General features: G+C 38.8%; 1 long non-coding RNA gene across 3 annotated transcripts in view; it reads left to right on the forward strand.

Annotated features, from left to right (window-relative positions):
* The window catches only part of LOC145672894 (uncharacterized), a 130211-nt gene that overhangs the window by 74930 nt on the left and 27795 nt on the right, over nt 1-27486 (forward strand). The gene's annotated exons all lie outside the window — the stretch shown is intronic.

Here is a 27486-nt window from a genome sequence, read left to right on the forward strand (position 1 = left end):
TTTGAAATCTAGATGTACCTAGATACAAAGTCAATCTGTGGAATGGTCTTTGAACAATTCTATCACAAGTACGCATAGCGTTGAGGAAACTTACAACAGAAGTATTTCAGGGTAGAATGAGACTATAGTGCGTCCAGTAAGAGAACGTCTCTGACAGCTCGCAGTGATATTGCCACTACTCGCGTGTCAGGGTTTTTTTCGGTGCAATTGTAGTGGCAATTTAATTAATGGTATAAGACAGAGTGCTCGTGGTTGGTAACACTGGTATCGAAGTAGGGGCTGCAATGTCCCACTGCATGTGGTAAGAAATGTCAGAGACCATCTCTTGTTGGCCGTGCTATAGCCTCTTCGAGTTTTTAACCGCCTTTTAAAAAAGAGTAGGTTCTCAACTCAACCCGTTTAAAAATGTCGTATATAATTATCATACAAAGTCACAATAAAATCTTTCTCGAAGTCTCTAATCACTCTAAGTAAATGTTTTCAGTGTTAGATAAAACTCGGCGTATAACGTTGCCTCGGGTTGGTAGGAAAGTGTCCTAGCTCAAAGTGTTCTCAGAAGTAGGTATTGTAAGTCTCCGTAGCCCACAGCGGCCTCGAGAGTTGGTTTAGTAGGAGGAAGACCAATACAAGGCACTGATTACTTCTTAGTCCTGACGTCCTCTTTTATAACCGTCTTTTGGAGCGAAAACCTATGGAGGGATTGTCGGATTTCTTCGTGGTTCTCCGTGTCCTCTTCGTCCCTTTCTGAAAGTGTAGTTTCCTTCTGTCGTCTGCCACTATTTATTGTATTGTGTCCATGTTCACGTATTTTGACTTTGGTTCTTCTTCTTTTGTTTTGTTTTGTTTGAGTTTTCTTTCTTTGGCGTTATATAAATGATCCAAAAGTAATGATCTAACAGTAATATTTAGAGCTAGACTATGACATTCCAACGGTTGACACTGTTAATATTGTAATTAGCCGACTTCATTGTATGCATGTTCACACTGAACTTCAACACAGAAACCGATTTTGATTATTCTCTTTAAGGAGGTTGGTTTGCCAAAACTCCTTTATATATTTACCATGTCTTGTTTATATGCGAGGGTAATTCAGAAAGTAAAACCTCTAAGCCCACTACTTGGCCAATAGTACTGCAAACGTTCTGAATTGTTCATCATTAATGCACTGATGTTTGAGCTATAGAATGTCACTTGTTTCACCTTCCTAACTCTTGTCATTTGAGAGTAATGGAACAATCTATGGCATCCACTGGTGACGTCTGGTTGAAACAGCGGGCTGTCATTGAATTTCTGACCGCGGAAGGTTGTGCGCCCAGGAATATTCATCGCCAGCGACGAGTCGTGGACAGAGCCGGATTTAGGGGGGGTGCACCGGAGCACTTTCCCCCGTTCTGAATATACACTATCTAAAGTGAGAAACTGGCAGTGGAAATAGCAATACTTTACTAAAATTTCATGTCATGTTTCCGTTTCGGACTTAAAAGAAAGAGGTTTTGCTAAACACAATAGTTTAAGTCAGTTCCTTATACACATCACAGATGCCTAGAGGCATTTTAAAAATTTAAATTTGATTCAAATGTACTGATAGTTATTCGTGCATCCCCCTCAGAAAATCCTGGATCCGGTCCTGGTCGTGGATACACCATTATGACCCAGAAACGAAGCGTCAGTCGATATGGTACCGCCACACGTCCTCTCCTCCGCAAAAATATTCAAAGTTGTCCTATCTGCTGGCAAACAGTTGTTGACATTCTGCCTCATCATGCCTATAGTTCAGATCTTGTGCCCTTTGACTTTTGGCTATTTCCCAAGCTCACTACTGGAGCAAGTATGCTGTACAAGTGAAATATGTTCAAAAATGAACGCATTATCAAATCTGTATCTCTTACAGTTCTCTGAAGACTCAAACATTTTCAATCACTCTTCGCATACGTCGTTTAGTATTCATGTTATTTTTTATACACAATGTACATAATAGGGATTTGGCTCTATTTTATGTTAAAATTCTTACAAATTATAAAATATTACTTTTTGTTCTAATTTAAAATAGTTCTAACAATTAATATCTATATCTTACGAAGGTGAAAGGTAAAATTAATTTTCATTTCGGTTCGTTATCTATCTTGATCTTCTGATGAAACATTTGCCTTTTTTACATCTTAAAAATTACTGGTAATTACCGAAACATTTGAGTAAACTTGTAAAATTTAACTTCTGAATATCGCATATTCTCATTTCACTCAGCCGTACAACCGTGTTCGTATGACAAAGACTTACATTGATTTTGAAAGTCGAATTCTTATGCAGTCAATTTGTTCTTACTATCTTAAGCAAAATATAATTGGCAGAAAATACTTCTGTGTCTATGACACTTCTACTGATGATATACATCTGAAAAATTACAAAATAGCCGTGTCTCAATTTCAATTGTAGGCTTACATTCGTGATTCTATTTCATCTCGCATAATGACTTTATCAACCACTGATTTCTCCAAGATGAGAATTTCCGCCATTTTAGACGAGAGAGAAATTCCCATCTTGGTTAATCTCATCTCGCCTAAAATGGCGGAAATTCTTATCTTTCTTAAGAGTCTTCATCCCGGCGAAATTAAAATACCGCTAATTTTACAGTAATTATGTGATATCTTCAAATAGATAAAAGATAATTGAAATATGAAACAAGAGCGCCCTAGACAATATTATTTTGCGTGAGGTACCGTTATCACAAGTCACCTAGTGGCTTTATGTTTTCAGCTGTTTAGAAACGCGAAAATAAATGCCGATTTTCAAAATGGCTCGAAATCGAAAGCAGATAAGTGAGTCGTGATAACGGTTTCTCATGTAAAATGATATTGTCTAGGGTGCTCTTGTTCCACATTTCGATTTTCTTTTATCTATTTGAAGATATCACATAGTTAATGTAAAATTAACAGTATTTTAATTTCGCCGGGATGAAGACTCTTAAGGAGAAATTTCTGTACTAGAGCCTGTCTATTTCAGGTGTGCCCTCGGAAAATATGCGAAACATACTTCGGTCCCAACCCGGCCACCTTATGACGGATGAAACTCTCCCTTTGCTTAAGGAAAAGAAGTGAATGACCTCAGCTGTGTTGCCAATTTGTCATTCAATCATTTGGTCTTGACGACTGAAGATCGTAGGCTACTTAGAATGGCTAACAAGACAGAGCACAGCGACGTCCGTGAAATAATTCATTGTGGCAACGCTTCCGCATCCAACAATTGAAAGATCTCGGCCGCAACAACTTCTCCCTCAGAAACGAATGACCTCAGCTGTGTTGCCAATTTGTCATTCAATCGTTTGGTGTTGACGAGTGAAGATCGTAAGCTACTTAGAATGGATAACAAGACAGAACACAGTAAATCCTGTGAAATAATTCATTGTGGCAACGCTTCCACATCTAACAATTGAAAGATCTCGGCCGCAACAACTTCTCCCTCAGAAACGAATGACCTCCGCTGTGTTGCCAATTTGTCATTCAATCATTTGGTCTTGACGACTGAAGATCGTAGGCTACTTAGAATGGCTAACAAGACAGAGCACAGCGACGTCCGTGAAATAATTCATTGTGGCAACGCTTCCGCATCCAACAATTGAAAGATCTCGGCCGCAACAACTTCTCCCTCAGAAACGAATGACCTCAGCTGTGTTGCCAATTTGTCATTCAATCATTTGGTCTTGACGAGTGAAGATCGTAGGCTACTTAGAATGGCTAACAAGACAGAGCACAGCGACGTCCGTGAAATAATTCATTGTGGCAACGCTTCCGCATCTAACAATTGAAAGATCTCGGCCGCAACAACTTCTCCCTCAGAAACGAATGACCTCAGCTGTGTTGCCAATTTGTCATTCAATCGTTTGGTGTTGACGAGTGAAGATCGTAGGCTACTTAAAATGGATAACAAGACAGAACACAGTAAATCCTGTGAAATAATTCATTGTGGCAACGCTTCCACATCTAACAATTGAAAGATCTCGGCCGCAACAACTTCTCCCTCAGAAACGAATGACCTCCGCTGTATTGCCAATTTGTCATTCAATCGTTTGGTGTTGACGAGTGAAGATCGTAGGCTACTTAGAATGGATAACAAGACAGAACACAGTAAATCCTGTGAAATAATTCATTGTGGCAACGCTTCCGCATCCAACAATTGAAAGATCTCGGCCGCAACAACTTCTCCCTCAGAAACGAATGACCTCCGCTGTGTTGCCAATTTGTCATTCAATCGTTTGGTGTTGACGAGTGAAGATCGTAGGCTACTTAGAATGGATAACAAGACAGAACACAGTAAATCCTGTGAAATAATTCATTGTGGCAACGCTTCCACATCTAACAATTGAAAGATCTCGGCCGCAACAACTTCTCCCTCAGAAACGAATGACCTCCGCTGTGTTGCCAATTTGTCATTCAATCATTTGGTCTTGACGAGTAAAGATCGTAGGCTACTTAGAATGGCTAACAAGACAGAGCACAGCGACGTCCGTGAAATAATTCATTGTGGCAACGCTTCCGCATCCAACAATTGAAAGATCTCGGCCGCAACAACTTCTCCCTCAGAAACGAATGACCTCAGCTGTGTTGCCAATTTGTCATTCAATCGTTTGGTGTTGACGAGTGAAGATCGTAGGCTACTTAGAATGGATAACAAGACAGAACACAGTAAATCCTGTGAAATAATTCATTGTGGCAACGCTTCCACATCTAACAATTGAAAGATCTCGGCCGCAACAACTTCTCCCTCAGAAACGAATGACCTCCGCTGTATTGCCAATTTGTCATTCAATCGTTTGGTGTTGACGAGTGAAGATCGTAGGCTACTTAGAATGGATAACAAGACAGAACACAGTAAATCCTGTGAAATAATTCATTGTGGCAACGCTTCCACATCTAACAATTGAAAGATCTCGGCCGCAACAACTTCTCCCTCAGAAACGAATGACCTCCGCTGTGTTGCCAATTTGTCATTCAATCGTTTGGTGTTGACGAGTGAAGATCGTAGGCTACTTAGAATGGCTAACAAGACAGAGGACAGCGAAGTCCGTGAAATAATTTATTGTGGCAACGCTTCCGCATCTAACAATTGAAAGATCTCGGCCGCAACAACTTCTCCCTCAGAAACGAATGACCTCAGCTGTGTTGCCAATTTGTCATTCAATCGTTTGGTGTTGACGAGTGAAGATCGTAGGCTACTTAGAATGGATAACAAGACAGAACACAGTAAATCCTGTGAAATAATTCACTGTGGCAACGCTTCCACATCTAACAATTGAAAGATCTCGGCCGCAACAACTTCTCCCTCAGAAACGAATGACCTCCGCTGTATTGCCAATTTGTCATTCAATCGTTTGGTGTTGACGAGTGAAGATCGTAGGCTACTTAGAATGGATAACAAGACAGAACACAGTAAATCCTGTGAAATAATTCATTGTGGCAACGCTTCCACATCTAACAATTGAAAGATCTCGGCCGCAACAACTTCTCCCTCAGAAACGAATGACCTCCGCTGTGTTGCCAATTTGTCATTCAATCGTTTGGTGTTGACGAGTGAAGATCGTAGGCTACTTAGAATGGATAACAAGACAGAACACAGTAAATCCTGTGAAATAATTCATTGTGGCAACGCTTCCACATCTAACAATTGAAAGATCTCGGCCGCAACAACTTCTCCCTCAGAAACGAATGACCTCCGCTGTGTTGCCAATTTGTCATTCAATCGTTTGGTGTTGACGAGTGAAGATCGTAGGCTACTTAGAATGGCTAACAAGACAGAGGACAGCGAAGTCCGTGAAATAATTTATTGTGGCAACGCTTCCGCATCCAACAATTGAAAGATCTCGGCCGCAACAACTTCTCCCTCAGAAACGAATGACCTCAGCTGTGTTGCCAATTTGTCATTCAATCGTTTGGTGTTGACGAGTGAAGATCGTAGGCTACTTAGAATGGATAACAAGACAGAACACAGTAAATCCTGTGAAATAATTCATTGTGGCAACGCTTCCACATCTAACAATTGAAAGATCTCGGCCGCAACAACTTCTCCCTCAGAAACGAATGACCTCCGCTGTATTGCCAATTTGTCATTCAATCGTTTGGTGTTGACGAGTGAAGATCGTAGGCTACTTAGAATGGATAACAAGACAGAACACAGTAAATCCTGTGAAATAATTCATTGTGGCAACGCTTCCACATCTAACAATTGAAAGATCTCGGCCGCAACAACTTCTCCCTCAGAAACGAATGACCTCCGCTGTATTGCCAATTTGTCATTCAATCGTTTGGTGTTGACGAGTGAAGATCGTAGGCTACTTAGAATGGCTAACAAGACAGAGCACAGCGACGTCCGTGAAATAATTCATTGTGGCAACGCTTCCGCATCCAACAATTGAAAGATCTCGGCCGCAACAACTTGTCCCTGCTCTTTCGAGGAAAACACACATCTACAGCAGCGTCAGAAGGGGCACAGTTGAAATAGCAAGGTTTTAGCTTATTAATCATTAGGACTATGAAATTGTGAAATCATATACACATTTGAAAAATCTACACTATTTGCTAATCTCAATCAGAGATTGAATATATGAAAATTAATATCCAAAAGGCCTGAAATTATCTTTTTTACTTCCAAAAGTGTTCAAATTGTTAAAGTTCAATGTAAATCAAATTTTGATTTTAGATTTACACTATATTAGCCTTATTCTTGGATGAAGAACTGAAAGTTGAAGAAACAGTTCCTACAATCTGTTGAAAGCTTTAAGGTATGGCACCTTAGCAAAGGGCTACACGGATACCAAAGGGCTACCCGTAAAATAGACGACTGGCAAACAGACAGACAGACAGACAAAGGAAATAATTTCTTTAGGAGTACGGACCATGAAACATGTAATTCGGTTGAGATGCCGAATTCGACTTTGTTCCAGAAGCAAACAAGAGGAAAATTTCCAACTGCCTGATTGAGCTCTAACAAATGTTTGCAAGTTGTAACGGAGGCAATGGAAAACCTGTTGAAGATCGTCTTTTCATGCGTTTTAGTACTAACTATGTAACCATTTTTTCAGTACTTTACCAAATTTTGATGCTTTTTTTTTACAGCTAGTGATGTAATGTATTGTAGAAGAGAGCGAAAGTTTTTTCTTTGTATTATTATTAGAGATTGTTTTCATCACCTTCCCCTTTATCAGTTTTATTGTGTTTCATAAAAATCGGAGAATTTTTACGAAGATTTCACATAACATATTTGACTGATTTAAACTTCAAGCAGTAGAGATTGTGGGAAAGGTTCATAAAGCATATACAGCATATTCTATCAAAATGGGTGGTTTGGAAGCTTGACAAAAATATATGCCATATTAAAAAAGACAAATCGATTTAAAAATTATAATAATAGTAGAACACATTTTTAAATGGGGAAAGGTAAATTCACCTGTTTCTTAAGCACTGCTTTTAACTTCATGTAGTTGGAATCATTGGGAAACAGACAAAGAAATATGCCGCATTGTTTCAAAATCAAATATATGCTATACATATATATATACAGTATATATATATTGCAAGATAACAAGATAATGTTAAATGGCAGGAACGGGAGAAGTTAATTGCCCTTTTTTTCTTGACAGACTTTAAAGCGAAGCAATGGAGATTACTGATAAACCCCAGAGAAAACGTATGATATATTGCATTAAAATATAATAATTTTACTGAAAGTTCTTTACGGGAATCACTTTTTATCATATACTTTAGATAATGAAACATCGAAATTTCGGTTTTCCTATTGTGTCCGATGTTTGATTGGTTTCAACCACAGCCAATGAGTTTCTAATATTGTAAGTTAGTACGCGTATTAGACTGAAAGTATCCTGAGACGAATATTCGGCTCCGAGAGGAACCTGAATGGGGAATCACGAAACTTCATAACGAGAAACTACATAATTTATACCGTTTACCAAACATTGTTAGGGTCATCAAACCTAGGAGGTTCACGTGGGCAGATCATGTAGTCGAAATAAAAGAAAGTAGGAAAGCTTTCAAAGTTTTAACTGGAAATCCAATCTGAAAACGACCATTAGGAAGAACTAGGCGCAGATGTGAGGACAATATTAAGGTGAATCTCGCAGAAATAAGAATACAAAGTAGAAACTGGATCCAGTTGGCTAACGATAGAAGTCAGTGGAAAGTTTTTGTGAAAGCGGCATTGAACCTCCGTGTTCCATGGTCCATAGAGCTAGTTAGGTATTATTATACAGCTTAAAGAAAAACTTTATTAATACATCCAACTATTAATTCCTGCAAAACTAATCTTAAGCAATGATTTGAACTATGTTTCTTCTGGTTACATTAAAATCTTCCTTATTTACGTAGGTTTTGGGGATAATGCATTTACTTATTTTTAAATAATGATAACACAGAAGCAAGGATCACAAAGGGTTATTTGGTGTATTTACTTATTTTTAATATGGAACAATTTACCACCTTCAACGAAAGGAAAACTAATGGTTGTGATTTCAATTTATGATTTCATAAATCAGTAACCATCGTAGTGTTGATAGTTATGAATACTGGCGCAAATCCCGGGGGGATGAGGGGGACATATCCCCTCCAATCTTGCAACTGGGGCGACTGTCCCCCCCAATAATCCGATTTGAAATGTGTTTTTTGGGGAGAAATGTGATTATTTGTGTCCCGTTGCCGCAAAGGAAAGAGATGAAATTGATGTCCTCCCCAGAATAAGCATCAAATCTGCCCGTCTCCCAATGCTGAAGACTGAAGACAACTCTGTTCCCCTGATCTTCCACAGCATAGTTTGTTTTTCAGTTTCATAAGGATTTTGAACATCGCATATATATTCTTTATAGGGTTTACAAATTCAATCAGTTATAATTCTTTATTGGAACCACAAACAGACTTGGTTTATATGTCATTATACAGCATAACACTTCAAGTTTTTTGTGACAAATCCATTATGGCTCAATGTGTGAACCTGCGGTCATCCTGGACACATCCCAACGAAAGTCGATTTCCTGCCAAACAGTAGCCAGCATTTCAAGAGTAACGTCCGCAATGGCTGTTGTGATGCGATATTTCAGTTCATTAACATTATCGGTAGGGGAGGGGTGTACACCTTATCTTTCACAAACCCCACGGTGGCTCAGTGGTAGAGCGTTCACCTCTGGTGCTAGGGGTCCCGGGTTCGATCCCAGCCCCCGCCAAGTGAACTTTGTGGTGGACAAACACCGTGTGCGTGGGTTTTCTCGGGGTTCTCCCGTTTCCTCCCACTTTCTTCATTCCACCATTTCATTCATTACTCATCATCACCGTCTCCTTTAGCCTAACCGGCATAACCGTGGGACGTAAAACTCAAAGATTTCATTTCATTTCTTTCACAAACCCCTACAGAAAGAAGTCAATTTGCGTGTAATCTGGAGACCGTGGCGGCCAGGCAATTTGTCCACCACGAGCTATCCACCTATCTGGGAAACGCTGATCAAGAAATGCCCTTACTTCTATCAGGTAGTGCGACGGGGCGTCATCTTGTTGCCACCATATGCGACCATAATGGTCATCTTCATCTAAGTGTGGAACAACGAAGTTCTGGATCATATCAAGATAGGCGATGCCGGTGATGATGCTCTCAGCAAAGAAGAATGGTCCATTCACGCCCTTGAGCCTTTGTGTGTTGCACAGAACAACATGTTTCAACAAATATTTGGTGCCATTTGTACACTGTTGGTCTACTGGGTGGTTCCTTGCTGTATTGTGTGCAAAACTTACGCTGTACACTCGTTGCTAGCTTCATTTCTTCAAACCAAAACACGCACTTAGCTCTTTCCGCAGCAGTGAAAGACTCCGTTTTCAACGACTGACCAGTGTCTCCTCATGTGGTGAACTCTGCAAATACTCACTATGTGAGTCAAACTTGAAGTTTTTTGCAGTATAATGACATATAAACCAAGTCTGTATGTGGTTCCAGAAAAGAATTGAAGGGTTTGTTGCAAGAAGGAGGCAGCTCTATTTTTTCCGGTATGTAGGAAATTAAAAAAAAAAAAGTTAAAAATTCAGTTTTCACCGAAACCAAACAATATTCAGGCTTATGTTAGACTATGGGGTATCAAATACAATTGACCAGAAGACACACCAATGCACGCGCTCAGGTGCGTGGCAGCTCAGGGTGTGCAACTCAATAGCGGCACAAAGTGGAGCTGCCTCCTTCTTGCACCAAATGCTTCAATTATAAGTAATTGAAGTTGTAAACCCTATAAAGAATCACCTTGTATTATAATTCATTTTTACAACAGTTTTTTCAGTGCTTTACAGGACATTGTAAATATATCAATTTCATCGTATTTATGACATAATTTGTTATAGAAAAAAAAATATTTTCCAGATTAGTGACTTCAGCATTATGTTTGTCCTAACCTTTTTGCAATAAAAGAGACCTGTATTGTTAGTTCTACTTCTAACTGAAGAAACATGGAAGTATAATGAAGATATAAAATTTGAACAATCGAATTCATTTTGAAATATTTTTTGGAGGAATACCAAAACGACAAGATTACGCCTTTGTTCTAATGAGTAAATATTAGGCTAAAATTGCCTATCAGTATACAAGTCACGGACATTAATAAATGGAGGTTGGAGCCATAAGATATAATGGCTTCAGTCTCCATTTATTAATGTTCGTGACTGTACAATGACTTTCAAGTGAGGGATAAATTCCAGTTATTTTGTAAATCAAAGATCTTTAAAATTGTCACTAAATTCTTTCAATTTGTAGGCGATACTTTTGTTGCGAGAGGTTCCAAATCACGACAGCATATTCCAACTTGGTACGTACATATGAATTATGTACATTTTCAAGAGTGTTTCAATATTTCTGAAGTCTTTACCACTACTAATTATGAATCCTGATAATTCAAACGCCTCATGAGTGTTTAATGAACGTTAATTTAGGGTCAAATGTAACATGTAGATCAGCCTTTCCCAACCTTTTCCACACTGATTCCTCCTTTAGAGTCTATAATACATGTGGAGGACCCCTTGCAACATATACAGTTAGTATTCATATTTCTTCCCCGTTTTACTGAATATATATATATGGATAAAAGTGCGGGGAACGCCGTCCCCCCACCTCGAAAATATACGTACGGCGTCTCCCCAGTTCCTAAAAATTATAATGGGCAAAGATAGGCCGAGGGAACGGCAAGGCGTCATGCCGCTACCTACCGTCCCCCCACCTTTTCAGATCCACTTTTATCCCTATGTATATATATCCAAGGGGAGGACTATAGCCCCTCTTGACGCTCAAGTGTACACTGGATAAAATGGGCTTCAAACCTGCTTTACACTGGATAAAAGTGCAAACTATGGTTTAGCCCCTCCCTTGATCACATCCTGGATCCGCCACTGTATACACACACACACACACACGCATATATATATATATATATATATATATATATATATATATATATATATATATATATATATATATATATATATATATATATATAGAGAGAGAGAGAGAGAGAGAGAGAGAGAGAGAGAGATTGTCGTTGTTTTCACGAACTGGCGAATATACAAAAATGTGGTTTTGAGAAAATTGAAGTTAAAAATTGGATGATTTCATTCACTAGTAAATCTATCTAAAAATTTACTTAAATGAAAAATGTTAATAGAGGTTAATAAACTATATCTTAAAATACAGTTCATGATACATTTGCCTTACCATTGACATTGTAAGCTGAGATTTATTCTTTTGAACCTATTCGTCGATTCGTGAAAATCTTTTTTACAAATTTGCCACTTCATCACTCGTTTGAATAACACTTTTTTTTCACAATCAAGAATAGCGAATTCATATTCTCCGCAATTCGAAGGACACTAGTGACGTAGACTTCGAACAACTAAATAACAATTACTTCAATTCAAATGCCTACGCTACTACTGTACAGAGTGATCACACAAGTCGCGTTATCTTTCAATCGCGTGTCCACATATTCATAGATGGTCGCAATGTGTTAGTATGGAATAATGGCAGAAGACAACCTCGAGATAGTATGATTATTTTTTTCTTTTTTACTATTTATTCCAGAGTGTCTGTATGTACACCATCGTTTTCATAACAGAGTATGATTCTTCTCCATGTACGATATGAAATTCCCCACAACATTGTTCACGTGATGGCAGTAATTCCATAGCATCCTTAAGTTCATATATTGTCGAAAAAATGTAAAAGCCATCCTGAGTGAGATTTTCGTTATTCAGGCCAGGCAAATGCCTGAATGGTACCTTATATATAGGTTCCAGGCCGCTTCATTCCTTTCCCAATACTTTCTTCCTTCTCTTTCCTCTAATAGTGTGCTTGCCAAAGGACGTCATCCCTCATACATAATGGGCTAACATGGGGCATAAATGCTCAAAGCCCCAAAATCTAATTCCTAACGTAACGCAAAACATTGTAACTTAGTGGCGATTTTATGAGGACCTTCGTGCCAAAAACAACCGTCGTTTACAATACAATTCCCTATGCTTGGTACGAGGTAACTTGTATTACCTGCTCCATATGAAAGCAAGTAGCAACGATCTTCGGATCATTTGAGGTGTGTTTTTCAAAATATTTAAGTTCTCTTACTCTATCCCAGTAGTTCTCAAAGTGGGGTCCGTGGACTCCCAGGGGTCCGCGGGACCTAGCCAGCGGATCCGCGACGGCTAAAAATTGAAATATGTTGTAATAAAATTCAACTCACAGCTGTTATGCAAGAAGTATTTTTTTAAGATTAAGAACCTGCATCTGTAAGCAGTACAAAACAATAACCATTCAGCATTTCAAATGCTCAAGGATTTCATGATTCATCAGATTTAAAAAAAAAAAAAAAAAAATCTGCTGAAATGCACAAAATACTTATAAGACAGTTGAAAGCATTAGCTGCAAAGTTTCGAAAATATTTCCCTGTCCCATAACCAGGTAATGGTTGAATTGAAAATCCTTTCACTGGTGTAGAAATCCATGACATACAAGTTATGCATCTCTCTAACACAGAACAAGAACAGCTATTGGAACTATCCTGGGATATTTCATGGAAAAACGTTTTCAAAGAAAATGAACTTTGTGGCTTTTGGTTGCGTGTGCGTTGTGAGTATGAAGAATTTTCTGAAAAGGCATTGCAACATTTGATGCTTTTCTCTACCACTCATGTGAGAAGACCTTTTCTGCTCTTTGTAGTATTAAAACCTTAAAGCGAAATCGTCTTAATGTGGAATCGGACCTAAGATTGATAGTGACAAAACTTATTCCAGATTGCAATGCAATTATGGAAGAACAAAAAGAATTTCATTCCTCACATTTGAGAGCATTGCTTATCAAATGGATTTTTTTTAAAAAAAAACTGATTTTTCAGTCTTGAAAGTTACTGTATTTTCAATTGAAATTTCGTTCATTAGGAAACAATCATGTATCTTTAGAATAAATTACTTATTGCATTATTTTTCTTGTCAGTAATAATTCTAATTAGTATATTTTTTTTAATACCATGTGGAATTTCAGATAACATTGCAAGGGGTCCGCAGATCACTTTCCGAATGAACAGGGGGTCTGTGTTATCGGAAAGTTTGAGAACCACTGCTCTAGCCTTTTGTTGAATATGTATATATCTGTCAGTAGCTAAATTTCGTTTCCGTTTCCTTTGCGAATTGTTTCACACATGGTGAATAAATCCTTCCTTGTGCACTAAACTTGTTTCATAAAAACACAGAGAGTACGATTAGGAGACTGATTTCAGATTGCACATTTTAGCAATTGTTACTTCGTTTGATAAGTATTGGATTCATTTGCATGAGATACGGTTTAAGATTAATGTACTTACGATACATTGCATTTCGTCAATGAAATAGTAATGAGAAACAAAATGACAGATTATAATACTAGAAACGTTTTCATTTTGAAACAATTGTTGGTGTACAAAGTACAACATAAGCATTTAATTACAAGTAAGAAAATAAAGTAAAAAAGAGGAAAGGTTACTTTTGCTAAAGTTTGCTTCAATTACTTTTGTAAATACATCCACTACATCTATTGCCCATAAAAAATAAAGAATGTGGTAAATGTGAAAATTCTCTCTTTATATGTTTTACGAAGAAGTCAATTAACATTCGCCAGTTCGTGAAATTATGGTTCTGATTTTCTTGGTATTCGCCAATATGTTATTGCCAATATCTCACAAAATAAGCAGACTCCAAGTCTGTTTTCGTTAATTAATAGTACAGACGTATCTAACAATTATCGTAACATAAACTAAAAATGTGCATTTTTTCATATTCCCCGGTTCGTGATATCTTGGATCAATTAAATTCGCCAGTTCGTGAAAACAACGACGACACACACACACACACACACACACACACACAAGATATTTTACAAACACGGACATTAGTCCCTATATACTTGTTGGCTCTGTCGTAAAGAAAAATTCCGGTTGAGTATACACAACTTGATGTACGTCGAATATCACTTCTTATGCAATCGATCATTTAACTTAAAACGGTGTATCTCTCTCCACTGTGTTTGCCTTTCTCAGATTAGCTTACAGACCCCCTGGGCCCCAGGTTGAGAAAAGCTGATGTGTATCTTTCACTGCATTAAGTCTACTTATCGAAGTATTACAAAGCTTATAATCATATTTAAGGGTACTTTCGTTTCTGCTCAATGATAATACGTTACATTTGTGTATGTTTTCTCCAGGTTTATTTACTGAACACCAGTTCGCAATACTCTCTGAGTCGTGTAGTAAATCAAGACAAGTCATGCACAGATTTTATTGTATCTTGGCGTATATTTTGAGATCATCCGCGTGAAATAATTTTTCATTGTTCTTTATATGATCTGTAAGATCGTTAATAAATAATAGAAATAGTAAAGGGTCTAGACTGGAACCTTGTGGAACTCCTGATAACACGTAATACTCGTCCTATTTTATCTAAACTTCTATTTCGCCTAAAATGGCGGAAATTTTTGGAAAAATCAGTGGCTGATAACCCGTTAGGTGAAATGGGAGGATACCGGATTTGTATCTTATTCTGATTCCCAAACCCTTTGTATTGTATAACAGAAACCTAAGAATAAAAGCCGCAATATCAATAAGTAAAATAAAATAATACTTCTTTAGGGAATGCCTGTAAATTTCAAAGAATTAATCTATTCAGATCAAATATTGGTATCTATTCCATTTCTAAAATTGTTTGTTTTTTAATCTTTTTTTTAAATATATAAAATATATAAAAGATAATTTTTTCTCAAGAAAAATCCGTCTTTCCCATCATTCTATCTTTTCACAATTTCATTTCACGAAGAGAAAAAACGAAGAATAAAAAAATCTTATGATTTAATTTTCACGCTCAGATGACCTGGATAATGGCACTGCATTTCAAGCACAGACATAACTTCCAGAAAATATTTTTTTAATAAAAAATTAAGATCTTCAGGAGATAGCCATATCCTCTTTTTCGTTTCTTTTTTTTAATAAAAAAAATTACGGAGGTAAAAAATAGTTTTCTTTTAGTTCCTCTGCCCACTAGCGCCACCGTCGTTGTCGTGATGGAGCCATTTTGTGTGAGGCTTCCTGTCTCATCTCCTCGTTTTTTGATATCCCGGGGCGAGATTGCGCCAGATTATCGAGCAGTCTAATCTGGAGAGTTTTACCCCCTGTCATGATTAAGCGATTACAAACTCAGTGTCGTTTAGGCATGAGAGATTAATTTTTTCTGAGCTCGCAGAAAGAGAGAGAGAGTGTGAGAGGAGAAATAAGAGAAAAGAAACAAAAGAGAGTAGAAAAAAATATGGCGGAAGATAGAGTAAAAATAAAAATATCAGGTTTAAAATCCATAAAAGTTTTTTTTTCCTCTTTTAAAGCTGTTTATGTGTTAAATACTTCACCCTTCCTCTGTTAAGATATCCAAGTGATTGATTACATTTTTATATCATGTTTGTTATGATGCATCTAACGATACCTAGCAAAATTATGCCCTCAATTTCACAGCAAACACTTAAAAATTGCACATTAACATATATTAATATATTTTTGCAAATAATACGTGTCGTACTGTTAGGAATGTGTATTACTGTAAGAATTAAATATGTCACTGTTAGAAGTACTATGTCACTGTTAGAAGTACTGTGTCACGATTACTAGTATGTGTGTCACTATTAGAAGTATTGTGTCCCTGTTAGAACTACGTGTGTCACTGTTAGAACTACGTGTGTCACGGTTAGAAGTATGAGTATCAGTGTTAGAAGTATGCGTGTCACTGTTAGAAGTATGAGTGTCACTATTAGGAGTATTGTGTCACTGTTAGAAGTACGTGTGTCACTGTTAGAAGTATGTCTCACTGTTAGAAGTATGTCTCACTGTTAGAAGTACGTATGTCACTGTTAGAAGTATGTGTTACTATTAAATATATGTCTGTCATTGACAGAAGTACGTCTGTCACTGTAAGAAGAATATACATACCCTATCACTGTTAAACGTATATGAGTCACTATTAGGAGTATTATGTCACTGTTACACTGTAGAAAATAAAACATCACTGAAACACTTTTAGTACAGATGCTGAGGGGGAAATATATGAAGTATGTGTTTATACTGTGTGCTTCGCGTGACCAAAAGGGTTACTTCTCTAAAAACAGTATCTAGTATATGGCGTTTTTAAAACATTTCTTCTCGGCAAACAGTTCGAAAACAAAGTGTTGACATACATTTTGCACATTTTGTACTGTACATACATCTGATATATACTTGGACAACACAGTATCTACAGGGGGTGAATATGTGTCATGTGGAGGTGTTCAAAGAGTGTCGGTAATGAGTACAGTGTCATACTGCGTCTAAAAATAGTTTCTGCGTTTTTTGCAGTATAGAGGTATGTCTGTTACTATTAAAAGTACATGTGTTACTGTTAGAAGTTCGTGTGCCACTGTTGATGCGAGCGGTTCCACATGGTGATGTTAATAACAGGATTGCTCAACCACTGTTTGACAAAATAATCCACGTAAATATCTCTGAAATCTGTAATGTAATGCTTCTTCCATAAGCAAGCAACCCAGCGTCTACAAGGAGGAATACTAGACCAGAATATATTCTTATACAGAACTTCTTCAAGACTCATTTATAATCATTTATATTGTACCATAAGTCAAAAAATTAAAATTTTAAAGAAATAAAAATCAAAATAAATTGTTTCATATCGTAAATTGTGTTATATAAATTACAAAAGGAATAGCGAATTTGAACCTCAATTAAAGAGTGAAATTAAACTAATGGTTGCAATCTCTTATTGTCATGAAATGACAATATTTTATTGATGAAACAACTGACTTACAATGGTAGTATAGTGGAAATTTTTGTAACAATATAAATTATTTAACAGTGAACATCCAAGAGTACTGAATACAGATTATCAGATTAGTATGTCAGATTAATTGTATAACAGATCATTATAATTTTTACTCAATGCTTAACCAAACGTGTGCACGCCGATTTGATTGATTGTGATAATTTGGAAAATTATCCAATCAATAAAACCAGGGAAACACAAACCCTGAACAATAAACAAGTTTATTGTCGGTCTCGATAGCAACAGAGGTTACGCAAGATGGCAGAGAGAAATACCACACAGAGACATAGGCCGTGAAGCGGCTACCTAGACATAAAAGGCACACTGTTTCAATAACTAAACAAGAGAACTGTTTAGGTATTATAAACTATTTATTTGAACTAAGGTAAGTTAGACACAAGTGGAAGTTAAATTCTGTCTGCAATACTGATGTCGGCTGACTTAATGAAATAATAAAATGGACAGAATGCAAAGAGAATGGAGGGTGATAAAATTATGAATGAATTTAAGAAAAAAAAAAGGTAATTTAAGGTATTCGTCCACCGTTCCCAAGAAATCGTTTTACTTAACTTATAGTTGCTGGAAGACGCTCAAGGACCGCAATTATGTCTGCCCCTTCTTAGCCCACGTGGTGGATTTCTTCTTGGAAGCTGTCTTCTCCCGTATAGTTTCCTCAGCTTCTTCTTCGAATGATTGGTTCTTCAACTGGAGACTGCGTTGGACTGATTAAAATTGACTTTATATATCACTGATGCTATGAAGAATTGGAGCTTCTCACTGGTTTCTGAGAGACGAATCCGAGTCGAAATGAGAGTCGAATAACCTGAATCGCCAAAAAATGAGAGCGAGGCGTGGGTGTCTTCTCTTTTTCTTTCCGCTGAGTGGCTCGCTCTTAGGCTTCGTCGCGCTAGGCTCGCCAACTTCCAACTGGCCTTCCAGTTACCCTCAAGTGAGTTGATGAGTTAAGGACATCATCCTGATCCTTCTGTGAGCGTGGACGCTCACAGATTGGTGCTCCGAGAGGAAGAACTCACGACGAAGATCCTGGTATACTTGACAAGATGTGGGTGAAGATTTCTTGGTCACGGTGTACGGTTTGAAATTAATGAATAGAAATATTACAATCAATTTGAATGTAAAGAAAAAGTTAATTACAAAGGTCACCCTCTTACAAATTGAATTTTGGTTAATGGGCACCACCCTTACATAATGGCTTGAGAGCCTTCAAAAAAAATATTTTACTTTATATGATTTTTAATTTAATTGGTGTTGGTTGTGGACATCTGTCGATGCTGGCTCGTTTCTTGTCTTGTGTGATGGATGATCTTGTTCTCTTGATGGAGTTGAAGCTGTGAATAAGATCAGAACGAAAACGAAGTTTTGAGTTCGCTGCACTGTACACTGATGGGGGGGGGGGTAAAAACAGGTGATTATTTACACTTATACATATAGATTTACACACTTTACAATATATATATGTTGTATGCTGCAGCGCATTTTGGAGAATAAATTATGCGATTCCTCTCCAGTTACACATTATTTCATACACTCATAAATATGTGGTTAATATAGTATGCAGTTTATGAACGGAATTGAATGCAATGATTATATAGTAATATACAATAAACTTGGAGATAGAAACAACACTAATTAGATCTACTCTTATAATTTTTGTTATTTATGCACTTAGATGCAGGTTTGTCTTTCTCTTTCTATCTTTTTTTTTTTTTTTTTTTTTTTTTTTTTTTTTTTTTTTTTTTACTGACAGCCGGCACCGTTCGTGACGCACTAACATGATGCACTATTGGGAATGTTTGTGCTGTAGTTCCGTGACAAAATGTGAGTTCGACAAAACTCGACGCACTTTGAACTGGATACGCTTACGGTTGTTGCAGAGTAGCGTATGAAGCACTGTTCGGAGTGACATGACGATGCACTGAGGAGTTCTGACCACATTGGCAGATTGTACTGCACGACACTTTAGTGAGAGATGACACTGATGTTCTGTTGAGCACAGTTCGAGGCACTGTATTACACTTTTGTTGGGTCGGTTTGGACGTTATACAAAGGACCAGTGGAGGAGAATGGGGGGTATGCGCTTAAAATTAGTTATTAAATGTGAATGTTATATACTACAAGGGAAGGTGACAGAGGTGGAAAATTGAAGGAGGAGGGGGGGGGTTGAGTTTACTATCTAACCTCGCTCAAACAAAATGCGTGTCCTAATCGTCTCTGTCAGCCGTATTCGTCGGTCCCACGCCCTGCAACCATTTCTCTCTCATCTCCGCTGATGGCTTCCAAAGCTTCAGATTGTCAACAGAGTGAGTGCCATGCAAGGAACCATCTCTTAAGTCTAACAACTCGAAAGCCTTATTTCCCACGCGTTTGTAACAGAGGAGGGGCCCCAGATACACGTCGAAAAATTTGTAAATTTGTTTATTAATGGCGCTACTCGCTGGATGTGAGCGTAAGAAAACGAGATCACCTTCTTTGATTGTGGGCAGCTTTTCGCCTTTTTGCTGCAATTTGTCGTTGCGACGCTCGATCTTACGTCGTCTCTTGAGATCGGCCATAAGTAAACGTTTACGCCAAAAGGAAGAGTTATCATTGGAGTCTTTTTCTTTTAATGTGGTTTGCCATATTCGAGCGATGGCTATACTAGGGTCGTCGTTAAAATGTATCTCTACTGCTGACATTCCAGTGGACGAGGAAATGGAGTGATTCAGCAGTATAATTATTTGAGATACAAAAAGCGTCCAGTCTTGATGTTTCTGTGAACAAAATAGGCGAAACAAGCGTGACATGTCTTGATGAATGCGTTCTACCGGTGACGAAGCCGGATGGTAAGGAGTTGTCCGCAGATGTCTAATGTTATATCGAGATAAGAAGCTCTTAAAATGATTAGAAACAAACTGTGGACCATTATCCGTTAACACCTTTAATGGTACTCCTAGGTGTTGAAAATATTTGCTCTCTAAACACTTTACTATGCTCTGAGTGGTTGCACTCCTCAGACAATATGCCTGGACTAATCGTGAGTAGCAATCCATGACAGTGAGCAGAAATGTTTCGCCTTGCCTGCCACGTGGGAGAGGACCATATAAGTCTATAGAAATTAATTCGCCTTTAGAGCTAGGAATAATGGATCCCATGGAAGGTGCGGTGGGGATCTTTTGGTGTTTCGTGCGCATGCATGTGACACAATCATGAATGTATTTTGCAACATCCTTGCGCATTTGTGGCCAGTGAAACGCTCGCGAAATGCTGGAAAGAACTTTGTCTCTACCGAAGTGACCCATGTTGTGGTACGACTCTATGACTTTGGATCGTAACTGGTGTGGTAGACAGATGCGAAAACGATCTGGGAAGCGAAAGTCTTTTATTGTGAGAATGCCATCTTGCAGTTTATATAGGGTGTCCCAAGATCTTTTACCACGGTGGGTCGCTGCGTTCTGTTTGGTGTCGCTTGACGCAGAAGGCATTTCAGGTGACGCTGTTTGAGACGCAGACTTTGCTTCAATATACTGAATGATGGGGTGGTAATCAGATTCACTGCGTTGCATGTCAATAAGTTCCTGTCTGGTGACACGTGTGACGTCATCGTTCAGCACATTGAGAGCGTGAGTTCTCACAATTTTGTGTTCCAATGAAGGAAGCAAGCGTGTGAATGCATCAATACATTCGTTCTGTCTTCCCGGGACGTATTCTATTGAAAAATCAAAACGTTGAAGTTGGATGAACCAACGTGATAACCTGGGGTTCCATGAACAAACATTGTTCAGCGACGTGAGTGCCTTGTGGTCTGAAAGGACCGTGAAATGCGTGCCAAGTAGATATGCTTCCCACTTCTTTACGGCGCACACTATTGCGTAAGCCTCAATTTCCGTTATGGTATATTTGGACTGAGCGGGGGATAACATTTTCGAGAAATATTCTATGACACGCTTATTGCCGTTCTCATCAAATTGAAATAAGGCTGCAGCGACGGCTTGTAGATTTTGGATGAAAAATTGTCTGTTATGGTCTGGAAAGGACAGCATAACGTCTTCAATGACGAGATTGACAAGCTTATTCAAAGCGATTTCACAGGTCTCAGTCCACTGCCAGCGTGAGTTCTTTTTCAATAAATTAAAGAGAGGTGCTGCTAAGACTGAAAAACTGGGAATGTAACGGCGGTGCCATCCAATAATGCCTAACCATCTCCTAAGAGATTTCACATTGTGAGGCTTGGGGAGGCGCTTAATGGCGTCTGCAGCCTGGGGATTCTTCTTGTATCCTTGGGAGGTGATATTGAAGCTTAAAAACTGTGTTTCATTTTTAAAGAAATCACACTTCGACAAGTTCAGTGTCATCCCTGAACATTTGATTTTTCCCAACACTTTATCCAACAAAGAAAGATGCTCAGTGGGACTAGAATTCGCTAAACATACGTCGTCGATGTATCTTATGGTTTGACGTGATAACTCGTCACCTAGCACATGGTTCAAACACATGTTCAGGGCAGTGGAGCCGTTCTTCTGACCGTTAGGTACTACAGTGTACTGGTACTGCGTTCCGGCATATAAAAATGCAGTATACGGTCGGGACTGGGGAGAAATTTCGCATTGTAGATAGGACTGAGAGAAATCTAAAGTACTGAAGAGATTTTTGCCACTGAACTTGGCGAGAAGCTCGTCTATTTTCTCTGGCCTTTGGTGATGTAACGGTGTAACGGCGTTAGCACCTCTTAAATCCGTTACTAAACGGATGGATGGCAGTCCATTTTCTTCCGCTGATTTCTTCAGCACCACGTGAAGCGGATTTAAATGTGGGGAAGAGGCCTTTTCGATCACCCCAAGGAAAAGCAATTTATCTATCTCACGGTTAACAGCTTCCCTATATTTGTAAGCAATGGGATAAGGTTTTCGTACTATCGGTTCAGTATGTGTGATACCAAAGTCATATTGGAAGTCTCGACACAAACCGGGAAACTTGGCGAAAACGTGACGATGTTTGATTAGTATATCGGTGAGATCCTGTTTGTATTCGGGTGGGACATGGGAAGATTCAACCGCTTGAAGTATTTCAGCATCAGTAGCAAATAATTCTGGATGCTGTTCTGGAGATATACCCCGTCCATTAAAAATGTTATTACTTTCTTCTACGCAAGTACGACCTAATGCTACTAACTTCTGGGAATTTACATTCAAAAAAGTTTCGTCACCCTCAAGAGTGACATCGTCAGGATCGTAATGCAACTCGTAGCTCTCGTCAAAACGATGTTCGTGGTTAGAATTTGACTGAAAGTCAACAGACGTACTGACACATATGTTGTTACTATAAAACTGAGCATTATCACTACTTTTGTGTTTTTCTTTCGCACTGGCCACTGGCAAAATATTTAAAATAGCGCAAAAGTCGGAATGATGAAAAGTAGCCGTGCAATTACCATAATCAAGTATAGTACGCAGTTGTGAAAGTGCATCTAGTCCAAGAATAATTTGCTCGTTAATATTAGGCACTACAAGAAATGGTATGATAATTTCTAGTTGACCAAGCTTCACGGGAATAGAAATTCTACCCTTTACATGGGCGCGTTTGCCTCCGTGGAATCCGACGAGTGATACGTGAGGAACTGGTTCGAGTCGCGGTGACGAGACAATAGTACTTATTTTAGACCACATGTCTTTGCTTATGAGGGAACATTCACTTCCTCCGTCCAACAAGCACGTATATTCTTTACCTAGAATATTTACTACGACTTTCGAACTGCACGTGCATTCGAGAAAGTCTAACTGCTTATTCGAAAGGGTCTGTATTTCATCCTTGCTTTCGTTGTCATCGTCACTAAGGTTAACAAACTGAGAAGTATCACTTCGTGGGTCTACACATAGCAGTGACTGCCTGACGTAAAAGGTCTTATGTTCAGTTTTACATTGGAAACTAGTTCCTTCACTGGAGGGTTCACTACCAAGATTCACGGTGTCTAAGCTATTCTTGACCTCCGTACCAAGAAAGCTGCGAGTCAGTTTAAATGCTGCTCTTGTTGGTAGTACATTTCATCGTCACTTATAGGGCGTCGTGGGGATGGCCTGCGATTCTCGTACTGGGAATCGTTTTCCGGTTCCGATGCAGGAGACTGAAATCGAACCTGCGATTGTTGGGAACGGGAAGATTCCTGTGTATCACGTGGTTGTAAGCTATGGTTACGGTTACGGCGTCTATTACGTGCAGCCCGTGCTGGACGTCTGAGGGAAGTACGAGAAGGCTGTGATTCAATTAAGTGATCACGGTTCCTGCGATAGGTTTCGTCATTCTCAAGCGCAACGTGATTAACTTGCCTCTGGAACGTGCGGGAAGGAACGTGACTATTTGATGCTGGAAAATTCTGTATGTTATTATTACGGGGAAATTGAGACGAATATGCAGGACGAGGGTTGTTGCTGAGGCGAGGCGCTGAATATCTACTGGAACCGGGCGCCGCGGAACGGGTGTCTGTCACTGATCCCTGTAACGCTTCAAGCCTCTGAACACAGGAAACAAAGTCATGAAACCTCTCGTGTTGTGTTGCCACCAGGTAGGTCTGAAATCGCGTAGGCAACAAAGGAATCAGAGTGGAAATGATTTCCGTGTCAGAAATAGAAGGACACAAAGCTCTAATGTCTTGAAAACGACTCACTACGAACGATTCGACGGAGGTGTGACGAGATGGCGAAAAATGTTGCGTTCGCAATAAAGTCAGTTTATTTGCGACTATGAAGCTATTCTGATAGTGTGCTCTTAACTCAGTTCGGAATTCCTGGTAGTTTCGAATGTTCGTTCTGTTTAACTGAAACCATGAAAGGGCGTCACCTTCGAGGCAGAACTGCAACAATTCTAGATACTGTGAACGAGGAACTCGAAGAAATGACATCTCGCTCTCAAATTTGGCCAAAAACGTGTCAGGTAATAGAGAAGCACCAGTTCCCGAAAACTTCGTGAGGTGGGCCAAATCAGAAAAACGGACATTGACGCGAGGTGTAGGGTGACGGTAACTTTCACTTTCTGACCCTGAGGATTCACTTTCATAGGCCTCATCCTGAAATTTTGGGCTAAGGTCACCTTCGCATGCGGATGTCGCCTGTGAAAACTGGGCGGATCGAGAGGGTGTGCGACGTTGCCTGGCACCGAACAAGGGCACAGTGGCGGGTTCCCTTACATTCAGAAGATGCTGGTTTTGGGAAAAGTTGTCCCCTTGACCCTGCAGTTGAGCGTGTTCCGAAGAACGATAGTGCCGTTCTTGTCTATTTTCTAGAGCTAGTAAACGCTGATGCAGCTCGAATTGACCGGTAAAAGTTTCCTGGCGTAGTGCCTGGACTTGTGCTAGCACAGATTGAGATTGGCGGGTGCTAGCATCACGGTTTCTCTCCATCTCGCTTGTAAGATTCGATATGCAGTCGTTAAAGTTCTGGGCGAAATTTGTAAGGGAATGGTCAACTTCAATAACTCTGGAAGAGATATGACTGTAGGCGTTCGCGCAGTCAGATTGTACTGATTGTGTGGCTTTAAAAATGACACCCGTTTTGTGCTCCAAATTAAGAATAGCACTTTTATTGTTAGCAACTACAGTTTCTAGGCTAGAACACCGGTTATCAAGGGATTGGATACTCTTCCGCGTTTCTTCCAGAGCTTGCTCAGTGTGTTGCATGATTGAAATGACGACGTCGCACATCGTCGATAGTTCGCTTTTAATTTCCTCATTCGCGTCACTAAATTCTGAGCGCATATGGTTCTCAATAGCTGTCATTGTTCCGGAAAGTTTTCGTTCTGTGGCTTGTAGCTGTTCATTGAATTCTTCCGTGAGCTCTTTCTTGTTTTCGTTGAGCTGGTCAACGAGCTCTTCCTTATTGGATTGCAATTTTTTCGTCAATTCTTTTGACTGATCATCCATAAGGGACTTCATTGCTTCTTTAAAAGTGTCGATGTTCATCGCCATTTTCCCACAACGTAATATCATACACTAATGAATGAGAACGATCTTTCTCTATTTGGGAGAGCTACTCGAAGAATTATGAAATGACTTAGTAATACCACGAAAATAACACTGTTTGAGAAAGATGAATTAGGAATGAAATGAACTTATGAACGTGATGCTTGTGGAAACAAACAAGGCGATGATGCTAGCCACGTGGTCGAAAACTTTCCTTAACAAAAACTAACTCTGTGCCTAAATCAGCGGACATAGAATGCACTTCACTCACGACTCTAACATATTCCATACACATACATACATTTGACTTCTGAATAAAACACCATAACATGAAAATAATGCTCTACAACTACTAAAATGGATGGAAAAATGGACGAATGTGAATGAATTACCTGAAATACGGAAACAAAATGCAGAAAACAGTATAGAAATTTTGAGATGTTCGCAGTAAATATAGAAGGTGAATCAAAAGACGTTAAAACTATACTGTATCGGTTCCCTCTCTCTATAACGAAGCGTGAAATGGTTGTTCTCTTTATCTGATGGGTCCCTGCAAAATCCCACACTGTGTGCTAAATTAAAGCTTTTTTTTTTATCGAGCACGGCCCTAAACCTGCCTCCTTATAGTAAAACTGCACCTAAGTCTCATAATCTTCATATTTGTGCACGCCGATTTGATTGATTGTGATAATTTGGAAAATTATCCAATCAATAAAACCAGGGAAACACAAACCCTGAACAATAAACAAGTTTATTGTCGGTCTCGATAGCAACAGAGGTTACGCAAGATGGCAGAGAGAAATACCACACAGAGACATAGGCCGTGAAGCGGCTACCTAGACATAAAAGGCACACTGTTTCAATAACTAAACAAGAGAACTGTTTAGGTATTATAAACTATTTATTTGAACTAAGGTAAGTTAGACACAAGTGGAAGTTAAATTCTGTCTGCAATACTGATGTCGGCTGACTTAATGAAATAATAAAATGGACAGAATGCAAAGAGAATGGAGGGTGATAAAATTATGAATGAATTTAAGAAAAAAAAAAAGGTAATTTAAGGTATTCGTCCACCGTTCCCAAGAAATCGTTTTACTTAACTTATAGTTGCTGGAAGACGCTCAAGGACCGCAATTATGTCTGCCCCTTCTTAGCCCACGTGGTGGATTTCTTCTTGGAAGCTGTCTTCTCCCGTATAGTTTCCTCAGCTTCTTCTTCGAATGATTGGTTCTTCAACTGGAGACTGCGTTGGACTGATTAAAATTGACTTTATATATCACTGATGCTATGAAGAATTGGAGCTTCTCACTGGTTTCTGAGAGACGAATCCGAGTCGAAATGAGAGTCGAATAACCTGAATCGCCAAAAAATGAGAGCGAGGCGTGGGTGTCTTCTCTTTTTCTTTCCGCTGAGTGGCTCGCTCTTAGGCTTCGTCGCGCTAGGCTCGCCAACTTCCAACTGGCCTTCCAGTTACCCTCAAGTGAGTTGATGAGTTAAGGACATCATCCTGATCCTTCTGTGAGCGTGGACGCTCACAAACGGAAATAAGCTAAATATTTAAACATTCAAATCTGCCTGTCACTTTCAGAGACCTCCTAATTTCATGTCACATGCAAAATAGACAGTTAAAGTTCTCTGTAGTCATACTTTACCTTATTGCATATTTCGCTAGGTCTTGACTGGACAATGATCTTTCTCGCGGTATTTGTAATTTCGTATAGACCATTCCATTGCGATGCTGGATACTGGGCCCAGAATGCAGAATGCAGAATCCGAATGCAGAATGAATTTTTAGTTGCAAACTTGGTCATTTTATATGGACTATTGTCCTTGTTTACTTTAATTATTTTTCCTTTTAACTTTGCCAAAAGCCACCATAAAAATTTACATAATCTTAGGAAAGTCCTAATTACATTTTCTGACAAAATATTGTTGTTATCTAATGATGTGAAAATAAGTATTTTTGAATTTTAATTTACCCTGAGGTTTGCTTTCATCTTTTTCATGATTTTATCCGAATTGTTAATTACTACTGACAAGCAATGTTATTTGACTACAGGTGATTCTTGACTATGTAATGAAACCATGAAGTAAGAATTTTTAAAAAAATATCATTTTTATTCCTAAAAATTATAATAGCAA

The sequence above is a fragment of the Thermobia domestica genome, chromosome 16 (assembly GCF_964235325.1).
Source record: "Thermobia domestica chromosome 16, izTheDome1.hap1.1, whole genome shotgun sequence".
Lineage (NCBI taxonomy): Eukaryota > Metazoa > Arthropoda > Insecta > Zygentoma > Lepismatidae > Thermobia > Thermobia domestica.